Source organism: Parasteatoda tepidariorum, chromosome 1, assembly GCF_043381705.1.
Source record: "Parasteatoda tepidariorum isolate YZ-2023 chromosome 1, CAS_Ptep_4.0, whole genome shotgun sequence".
Taxonomy (NCBI): Eukaryota; Metazoa; Arthropoda; class Arachnida; order Araneae; family Theridiidae; genus Parasteatoda; species Parasteatoda tepidariorum.
In genome coordinates this window covers 505,304-517,070 of record NC_092204.1, presented here as the reverse complement: position 1 = coordinate 517,070, position 11,767 = coordinate 505,304, and positions in this window count along the sequence as shown.

Here is an 11,767-nt window from a genome sequence, read left to right as displayed (position 1 = left end):
AACAGAGAGAGGCCTGCGTCAGGGGGATTTCCTCGCCTGTCTACTCTTTAATCTAGCTCTGGAGAAATGTATCAGAGATAGTGGATTAGACCGAAGAGGCACCCTTTGGAATAGATCAGTTCAATTACTGGCATATGCTGATGACATCGATGTCATAGGAAGGTCAGAGAAAGAGAGAGAGCAGTGAGAGAGGCCTTTCTGGCTCTTGAAACTTCTGCCACAAATATGGGCCTTACCATCAACGAAGATAAAACTAAATTTATGGAATCTACAGCCACAACTGTAAATCCTTTTTTCATAAATCGTTACACCTTTGAAAAGGTTAATGAATTCAAATACCTTGGAACAATGATCAATGACCAAAACAGCATGAAAAAAGAAGTAGACAACCGAATTAAAATGGCAAACAAGTGTTTCTTTGGACTAAGAAAGCAATTAAGATCAAGCCTAATCAGTCGAAAAATCGAAATTAAAATTTATAAGACTCATATTCTACCTGTATTGCTCTATGCAAGTGAAACAAGGACACTAAACGCAGACAATCAGCGTACTCTTGTTGTTTTTGAAAGGAAAATCCTTAGAAATATTTTTGGCCCAGTACAGGAAAGAGGCTGTTGGCGAATCAGATACAACTTTGAATTATATAGACTCTATGGACAGTCACAAATAGTGGAGGTCATCCGAAGCAATAGATTAATATGGCTTGGCCATATCTGGAGAGGTCCAGAAAACAATGCAGTACGAATCGCCACCCTCAAAAATCCCTCTGGATCTCGGGCCAGAGGAAGACCTCCAACTAGATGGTTGGATGACACTACTAAAGATCTCAAAGATTAACAACTGGAAAAAAGTTGCCATGGATGAGAGGAGGCTACGCGGGGTTGAGGCAGCCAAGACTTGTAAGGGGCTGTCGTGCTGAAGAAGAAATGGGTTTTATAAGTGAAAACGATTAGTGCTTAATTCGTTTTAAAAGTATGACTAAAACGCAAAAAGTGAAATTAAAATTAAGGGGTTCGAACTTCGGATCGCTCTCCTGACCAAATTATGGGGAACGTATTTCCCAGATTGCGGCTACCTCTTATATTTTGAAGGTTAAAAATCCTAATATGTAAAAAAAAAATTATGTTTGTTCATGAAAAGTACGTTTCTGTATCCAATTTCGTAACGTAATTAATAGTTAGCACTACATAATTTGCTTATTTGAGGTCACCGGCAGGAACCATTAAAATTAAAAATCAGATCATTAGAACAAAAGTTATTCAGGGTGATATCGATTTTTTTTTTTTTTTTTTAGGTTAAAAATCCTAATATGTAAAAAAAAATTATGTTTGTTCATGAAAAGTACGTTTCTGTATCCAATTTTGTAACGTAATTAATAGTTAGCACTACATAATTTGCATATTTGAGGTCACCGGCAGGAACCATTAAGATTAAAAATCAGATCATTAGAACAAAAGTTATTCAGGGTGATATCTATTTTTTTTCTTTTTTTTTTACAAACGAGGGAAGAAAATTGTCTTAATATGGAATATCGTTAAGTCGTAGCAAGATACGAGAAGTTTCCTGTGAAAAACATAAGAGTATGGCGTAGCGATGAGGAGGGAGTAGTAAAATAAGAGTTTTTTGTATATTTCTCTCACATGGAATGCTTTTATATATATATGCCATCAAATTAAGAGTAATTGGCTCTAATACTGGAAGTAGATTAATGTCGTTCATTTTATAATTTACTTTCTATCATGAAATTTCTTAAATTAGTTTTTAGATAAATAATTTTTCTTACTGTTAATTTCAACAAAAATTTGAAAAATCACAGAAATTTTAGGACCTCTATTGATATGTTTAATAATTAAAGACGCTTCCCTTCTCTTACGGAAACTAAGGATAACTTTGAGCCCTGATTATGCATTACTCTATGGCTGTAACATGTTTCAGCGCATGAAATGTCTCGTTGTAATTTAATTTTCATAGTATTTCAATTATGATTACTTTTATAAAATTTAATATAATCAATTTATGAAGTTATGTTTTTAAGAACGTTTAAAAAAATTCAATTTAAGTTGAAACATAGTATTCCTTTTCATTTCGCACATTTTTTTTTAGAAAACACGAAGGGAAAGAAAAAGAGAGATTAAGTCAGTAGGAAAATCATTTATCTATATATATAAAAGTGAATGTGTGTTTGTTTGTCCTCTATAGACTCCTCAATAGTCCTCTATAAGCCGACAGAAAGGGTAATGGGTGCACTTTTAATAGGTTCCAAATATACGCAGTAAATTGGGTGACAACTGTATCAATACCGCACATTTTTATAATACAATTATTATATAAGAGAAAGTAGCGTGAAAATTTTTAAATATTATGAGTTGCCTCGAGCACGCCAAACACAGTCAATCTCTAATTTAACAGGATGGACTACTAAAAATGTGTTTGCCTAATAATCTAATAATGTAAAGCCATCGGGTAGGACAACAACTAATCTATAGACATAAAGAATTTTTGTGTGTCTGTATACCGAATTGCGTAAACTCTAAAAATACGAGATTCAAAATGAACCTAAATGAGTAAAATTATAAATAAAACTACGAAGCACGTTTTCTTTATTTAAATTTTAAATTCAGAGCCACTTAAAAATAGAATTTTCTTATTAGCTAGTATTTTAAAGTTAACTATTAACGATTGTGTTTTTTTTTCCAAATATTTTAAAGATAACATCAGTAATGTTAGCATTATCTTAAATCAAAAAAGTTGTTTACTACGCATTTTTTCCTACTTATTTTATTACATTATTTGTTATGCCAGGCATCATGGTAGCATAAACAAACTACATCACCAAACTATTATTTCTAAGATTATCTGAAACCGCGTGTTTATGTGATTTTAAAATGTGCTTTTATTAAATAAAATTATTTAAAATCGACGGTGATCGAAATAAAAAAATAAGTTTTGAAATGAAAAACAAAATATGTATAACCATTTGTTGTGGAATAAGCGTAAAAAACACCAAGATTGTTATTTATGGCAATAATAATAAATTTTGGTAAATTACTAATTGAAGTAAAGCAATGTACTAAAAGGAGAAATGTTATCCAGCTCGCTTAGGAGAGCGTAAAAAAAGATCTGCAACTATTATTGACGTCAATGATGCTTGCTGAATTTTGGTACTAACCGTCGTTGAATAGCCGACCCGACTACTAATGTTCAACTCCGTAACCTTGTAATTTTTTAGCACTATCCAGAAGACGAGGGAACTTCTGGATCAAGTATTGGGAGATATTATGTCTTAGAGGAGGACTTTTTGATGGAACTAACCCGCATTTGTTTTACATGGAGAGGAAGACCACGAGAACCTTCCACGAATAGCCTCACGGCAACGGAACGTTAACCGATGATCCGTCTACTACTGAGGATATTTCACGTCAGCTCTGTGGTCGGTTCGGCCGGATGCGGGTTCGTATCGACCTGCCATCGCTGGAATACGAACCCGGTTCACCTCACTGAAAGGCTGCATACCTTCAGCCAGCGCTCTACTAAGTACTAATTTTATTTTATGTTATTCTATTTTATAACCATCGTTGAACAGCCGACACAATTTTGGGGTAACGACTACTACTACTGTTCAACTCCGTAGTCTTGTCATTTTGAACCAATCCAAAAGACAAAGAAACTCCGGGAGCTATGATTTGTTATGGGGAGATGGAGGACTTTAAGACCCAACAGATTTAACGTGCATCAGTCACCATTTACTACACGGGGAGTCTTACTCTGCACTGCCGGTGGGGATCGAACTCACAACCTCTTGGACATGGGCCCAGTGCCTTACCCACCAGGTTATCCCGGCTCTTTCNTCTACTACTGAGGATATTTCACGTCAACTCTGTGGTCGGTTCGGCCGGATGCGGGTTCGTATCGACCTGCCTTCGCTGGAATACGAACCCGGTTCACCTCATTGAAAGGCGAACGCTGTATACCCTCAGCCATCGCTCTACTAAGTACTAATTTTATTTCATTTTATTCTATTTTATAACCATCGTTGAACAGCCGACCCAATTTTGGGGTAACGACTACTACTACTGTTCAACTCCGTAGTCTAGTCATTTTGAACCAATCCAGAAGACAAAGAAACTCCGGGATCTATGATTTGTTATGGGGACATGGAGGACTTTAAGACCCAACAGATTTAACGTGCATCAGTCACCATTTACTACACGGGGAGTCTTACTCTGCACTGCCGGTGGGGATCGAAGTCACAACCTCTTGGACATGGGCCCAGTGCCTTACCCACCAAGCTATCCCGGCCCTTACTAAGTGCTAATTGAAATTAAAGAAATAGGCTAAAAACTAAAAAGAAAACTTAAGAGGAGAAAGCGTAATTATTCGTTTCGGGGTACCGTAAAAAGTGGCCATACTGTTATTGACATCAATTATGAATAATTTTGGAAACGGGCGCTCTACTGGCATCATAGTCATTTTAATAGGTATCAAATATTCTCTTATATAGGTAGAAAGTATTTTAATATTAAACACAGCTGCACAATACTGTACATGATACAATTATTAGATAGATAGATAAGTAGAAGAAGCTTGACAGTGGTAACTTTTAATTATTATGAGTTGCCTTGAGCAACAGCATTACGTCAGATAATACTTGAAAACAGTCGTCATATTGATTGGATGAATCCTTTTTCTGATGCTTTTTTTTTTTTTTTAAGTTATACTTCTTATGCGACTTCCAACGAGGAAGCGTTAAACGCTTAACGCTACATTTTTATTGGCCGGGAAATCACGTGGTAGGATCCAGTTTTCCCTCATTCATTTCCATATTGTTTTGGTTCTCACTAGCATAAAAATAATAAAAGTCATAAAAGTATTGTTTTTCTATAAATATTTTTTTTAGTTTGATTTGATACACATATAATTTATTAGGGAGCAGGAAAAAGAGTCGTTGAATAGAATTAGTGATTCTTCGACGACTGCTGATTCTTCTACAATTAACGTCGCAGGTTACGAAGTTTAACTTCTTCCGTGCGGAGGGACTTCACACACTTTTTTTGCTTAATCCACAATAAAGTGAAGCAACCGATAAGGGAATCATTTAAACTTTATTATTTGTCTAAAAGTTTTGTGCATGACTTTGTAGTGGTGTTCAACACTTATTAGTTGGAAGTTTTTTCCAACTCGAACGTAGAACGGATATTCAGCTAGTAATATCATAAAATAAGAGAATGCGATGGTTTTGAACATTTTTAAAACTTTTAACACTTTTCATTATTTTTTTTGAAGTATTACTTTTCTTAAAAAAAAAAAGAAGAAGAAGAATAAAGATATCACAATGCTTGTAAAAAAAAATGTTGCTTTCACACCGAAAAAATGCTTTGCACTCAGATTTAAATCAATGTTTTAAAAATTTCCAATTAAAAAAGACCACTCACAGTTAATAAATAAACTTTTTTGATCATCGACACCTATATAATTTTTCGAAATCTCCATCGATCCCCACAAAAGTAATTTTCTGTTAATTAAAATAAAATTCTATTAGATACTGTGTTTGTACATTTATTTTATGATTTTAAACATTTATTAGAGTAACAGTACACTGTGTAAAAATAGTTTTATGAAAAATATATTAATATCAAAATTTAAATACCTTATTATTAAATAATAAGTAATTTTGCATAAGTAGATATAATAAAGTAACTAAAGATTTATTGATTCTTGATCAATGAGACGGGTGTGCCTGGTGTTTTTTTGCAAGGTTCGCTATATTGGGTTCAAAATTGGTCAATTTTAATTTTCGTCAAAATTGGTCAATTTTGTAATTTTCGTAAAAAAATACAAAGTGTGCTATAGTTTTGTCGCGGGCTGTACTANGAAGATATGTTACTTTCCCCTCCGCAGAGGATCAAAATTGTGATGGCATGTTGTCGGATCATCCTCCGGGATGTTTCCCAGACCGTCGCCAATAGCCCATTGTGCAGCTCTAGTGCGACGTAAATTAACAACAACAACAGCATATGACTTATAAACTGCGCTGTGTTCGTGCCACTGCGCGGTGGTACGTAAATACTTGTTTCACCTCAATAATTATACGTTTATTAATTTATGTTTTATAAAGAAACTGATACTGAGTCAATTATAGAAAAAATTCACAAATTTTACATTCTTAATTAGGTATGTGTGATTTGCGTATTGAGAACTGTTTTTTTTTTCCGACCCACAATCGACCCTTCCGATTCGGATCGACCTCCATTCGTCCCCCTGTCTCAGATCGACCCCCACTTTTGTTAAATAGACCCCTGGGGGTCTATATAGACTACTTTGGGGACCTCTGCACTATAGGGTTCAGTAAACTGATCCCCTATTACGGCAAGTTCAAGGTGTCAATCATTCCTAAAAAATTTCCAATACATTTTTATTATTGAAACATAGGAGATAACAGTGATGTTTAATGTGTGATTAACTCAAAATAGACAAGGGAAAATGCAATTCGGAAAAAAAAAAGCTTTAAAACAAGATTCATCCAAGAGAATGATCGGATTCTGAATCGAGTGCTCAGAGTGGTGGACGTTGTAATGGAGGAATCTTCAAATGTAGGCACACCAAACATTACTACAAAACCACCAACAAAGCAACAAAATTATGTTTTTGTTTGGATTTATTTTATTTTACTTTACCCCCGGTGGTTGAACCCCAATTTTGAGTTTACGGCTCCCCATGTCCGTAGCCATTTAATTGTGAACCCAATCCAGAAGACAAGGGAATTCCTGGATCAAGTATTTGGAAGAAACTTGCTTTCGTGGAGGACTTTTGATAGAATTAACCCGTGACAGCGTTACATTGAGGGGAAAATCACGAAAAAAATGCCAAGGGGATTCTAATCATGATAGGACTAACCCTGAGGATAGTTTACGTCAGCACTTAGGTCCGTGGGAGTCGGGTGCGGAATTCGAATCGACCAGCCATCGTTGGAATTCGAACTCGGGCCATCTCATTGTCTGGATTGATTGTAAATAGCTTGCTTCCTGTTGATCTTTTTAAGTTAATTTCATTTGATAATTCAGTGGTAAAAAATGTGAAGTTATAATAAAGTAATCTTTGTTTTTAATTATCGATCTTGATTTTTTTGAAACTTTGAATAACTATTATAATAATGTCTAAACCCTATGTATCATAAGAAGGTATGTCAACTAAAGTTCGTTAAATGCCATTTCATTTTTGTATCAGTTACAGAAACAAAATACCAATAGTATCAGATACATAACAACAATCTTAATTTAGGAGTACTGGCTGTTCAGGGGATAAAGCGTTCGCCTTCTAATGAGGCGAACCGGGTTCGAATTCCAGGGACAGTTTGTCGATACGAATTTCGGCTTGCACGGACCACAGCGATGACGTAGCGAAATTGAAATTCAGTAGTCGTAAAGATAAAAAAAAAAATTGGGTTGGCTGTTCAACGATCTTTATAAAATAACATAAAGCAACAAATAAATCTTAATTTAGATCTAAATTAATGGAGAAATGAACATTAAATTAAACTTTTATATCATTTACATTAATGAGCCAAAAGAAAGTTTTTTTCCTACTTCATAAAGCATATATTAAATTTTATAAATTCGCTTAAATTGCAAGGTAAAAAATAATTTAAGTCTTAAAATAAAACGGCGACACATAAAAATTGCAAAGTATTTTAATATATTTTAATCATCATTATTTTCAATAAATTTATAAAAACATAAATTCACAAATAAGTACTGTTTTTATTTAACCAACAAATTCATATATTAAACATTGTTCAAAAACAAATTCATTGAAAAACCGAACAAAACAGTTTTTGGTAATTTCTCCAAAATTTAACAGCTAATGCAATTATTTAAAAAAAAAATCACTAATGATTATAATTAATAATTCTGGAGACAGTTAATTCAACGCTATCAAGAGACGAATTAAATAAAAAAAAATAGATAAAATTACTATTAGCTTCATGTTTATCAAGAGGGAAGGAAAAAAACCCGAAAATTTTACACTTACAAACACCGATTTCAGTTTCCCAATGTGACTTAATCAAGAACAATCGGCAGTTCTACAACGGAAGATTTAAAATGAAAACATGTTGCTGCATTTGATTTTTCTTTCAATAAAATTGAGATAATTTGAAACTCGCCAACGCCAATTAAGGGATTCGATTTCGACGAAAATTTTGATTCCTTACTATTCATATTTAAACTTAAGTTCGCCAGCTTTCCGAAACACTTTAAAATTATTATCTCCGATTTTTAGATATGGAGTTAAACAGTCTTTTTTTCTGTATAAAAACAGACGAAACCGGAAGTAAATTTACGAAAACGAAACTAAAAACTAAGATTTGTTTTGAGTATTTGAACCCGTATTTGTTTGAATATACTCGATAATAAACTTAATAAAATTCATTTTCGAATAATGATTTTTTTTTGTCAGTATTTCCTTACATTTCAGTACTTCTTCTGAAGAACGTTGATTTTGAGAAAACTTTACGCTGACACGCATTACCAAAAAAAAAAGTTTATTACAGAATTCTTTGAAATTTTGAATGTAGATGTTAGCAGAATGGTTTAAATAATGTGAGTGATGTTTTAAACTAAAAGTCAAGGTCTAAGCTTGAATTTGTTATTCTTATCAAGCTTTTAAGTAAGGTGGGCAAGTACTTTATTTACGCCGCACTAGAGCTGCACAATGGGCTATTGGCGACGGTCTGGGAAACATCCCTGAGGATGATCCGAAGATTCACAATTGTGATCCTCTGCAGAGGGGATGGTTCTCCTGCTTTGGTAGGTCGACGACCTGCGCACGAAGTCCAGCACTTTATGGTAGAACAGTTTAACAAAAACCGATACTACGCACCCTCGGTCCTTACGCAAAGTGGTCACCCACCCGCTGACTGACCGGTGATGCTTGACTTCGGTGTTCTACTGGGAACCGTGTCTCCAGTTCGATCATTCCACTGAGAGACACAAAATATTGGATGAATGAGGAAAAAGATATGCATTATTGAAAAATGCAAAATAATCTAATTCAACAAAGAATGTTTCTCTGATAACCATTCTCAACATTTTTTTTTTTCATTTTTATTTCAACGAAAACCCCCATTTAGAGCATTTATATTCAACTTATGCATAAGTAATGTAATGGTAATAAACTAGCAAATATGACTTAATTTTTTTAAAAAAATGCTGAAGTTTAATTGTTTAATTTAAAATGCGTAAAAATTGGAAGTAGCGCAATTTAAAATAATGAATGTTAATTTAATGAATAAAAATAATTGTTAATTAAAAACATGCCGGTTCCAAAGCCGTAAATTCAACTAACTATATCTGACATAAAATAAAATTTTAAGACCAGTATTGATGAAACCAAACGATGAAAAAATAATAAAATTTCAAAGACTAAATATTTTTTTTTATTATTATAACGTCGTTGAACAGCCGACAGCAATTTTTGGGTTTACGACTGCTAATGTTGAACTGCGTAGTCTTGTAATTTTGTACCCAATCCAGAAGACAAGGGAACTCCTATGTCCAAGTATTGGGATAAATTTGCCTTCGTGGAGAACTTTTTGATGATCAGAATTAAGAGAAAAGAGTGAGAAGAACGTGCAAAAGTAACTTCTTCCGGAGATAGTGATTGATAACGAGTGGTGCAGAAGCCTTCCTGTGATTGTAAAAGAAAATATTAAAAAGTCTGACCTGGTAGAAACTTCGTGTTAAATGGGGGGGGGGAGAGACTCTGTCAAAGCCTTTCAGTGCTATGAATAAAAGGATTAATTCAAACATCGAATAATTAAAAATTTTATAAAATAATAATTTTTATTTCATCTCTTTATATGCTGGTCTATTATTTATTGCTGCGAAAAATTCGGCATAAGGTCGAGTTAATTATATCTTCGTCTACTTAATTACTGTTCTTTTATTAAATTCAGCAAATAAATTTATTTTAAATAATTTCAGCTAATTTTATAATTATTTTTTTTTTTAGCCTCTGAAACTATATTTTCATTTTAAAGTATGATAGAATATGTTATTTTATTTGATATTCAACGAGATTTTGTGATTGACAAATGATTTTTTATTCGATTCGGGGGATATTACAAAATTACGTCTTCATGTTAGTTGCGGTCCCGCTGTGGACTGATCGTTAAGACACGGTTCCCAGCAGATCACCGAAGTCCAGCATCACTGGCTACGGTCAGTGTGCGGGTGGGTGACCACTTGGATCTGTCTGCGTAGGGATCGAGGGTGTGCGGTATGGGTCCTCGTTAAACTGTGCTACCGTAAAGTGCTCGACTTCGCGCGCAGGTCGTCGGGCTACCGAAGCGGGGGTGCCATCCCTTCCGCAGAGGATCAAAATTGAGATGGCATGTCTTCGGATCATCCTCCGGGATGTTTCCCAGACCGTCGCCAATAGCCCATTGTGCAGCTCTAGTGCGACGTAAAGTAACAACAACATGTTAGTTGCGAATTAATTTCTTTTTTTTAATATTTTTATTTATAAATGGATCATTATTTATTGTATGGAATAAAAATAAAACATTCCCATAGCAGCCCATTGTGGACCAGAGGTTCATTAAGGTTTACTTCCACAATTTCGAGACCAACGGTCTAATTGGAGTAATGTGGGCTGAATTACGAGTGGGCCCCTTTTACTTTCCAGACAATTGTCTGAAAGTACAATTACTCTTCGGGCAATTGCGGCTTGAAGTCGCTGAGGAGAATCGAACCTTAGTTCTTCCCAACATGTCAGTGTTTAACTACAGACCAATCATGGCTCATTGCCTAGAATAATTAAGTATGAAGTCAATAAAACAATAATATATTGGAGGAAAAATTAACATATTGTAAATATGTTAACAGCAAAATAATTGACCTCATTATTACACATTTCTTTCGAAAAAATTTGAATTTTTTCCCCTTTCTTAAAAAAAAAAAAAAGTTAATGGCCTCCCGTATTAATAACATTTTCATTTGGAGATTGGAATAATTAAACTTCGAAAACTTCTTTCAATTAGTTTTAAACAGTTTACATTTTAAAACTTATGATTGTCCTATTAAGAGAGAAGAAAAATTCTTATTTTTTATTACTTAATTTTACAGAGAAAATAATTACATTTTTATCTCCAAAATAAATATTCGATGCGAATACTCATAAATCACAATGAATAATTGAATAAACAAACAAATGTAACTTTAAAAAGAAGACATTATATTTGACAGAAAATTTCTCATAATAAATTTTAAGAAAATGACACAAGGATGTAAATTTTTTAAATTATTCTAATTTCCAAACTCTCTTATTTCCGTACGCTTGTAGAAAATGTTGAAGAACAGGTGGCAAAGAAATTATTAATTCCTCTACCCACGTCTCCTTATAAAGACAAGCTGTTAATATTAAAGGACGATTATGTTGTTGTTATTCATTTATGTCGCACGGGAGGTACATAATGGGCTATTGGCAACGGTCGGGGAAACATCCCTGAGGATGATCGAAGACATGTCATCACAAATTCGATCATCTGCAGAGGGGATGGCACTTTCGCCTCGGTAACCCGACGATTTACACGTGAAATCGAGCATTTTGCGGTAGAACAGTTTAACGAGGACCCATACCGCACACCCTCGGTCCCTACGCAGACTGATTTAAGTGGTGACCCACCCGCACACTGACCACAGCCAGTGATGCTTAACTTTGGTGATCTGCTGGGAACCGTGTTTTAATGATCAATTCACTGCGGGACAGA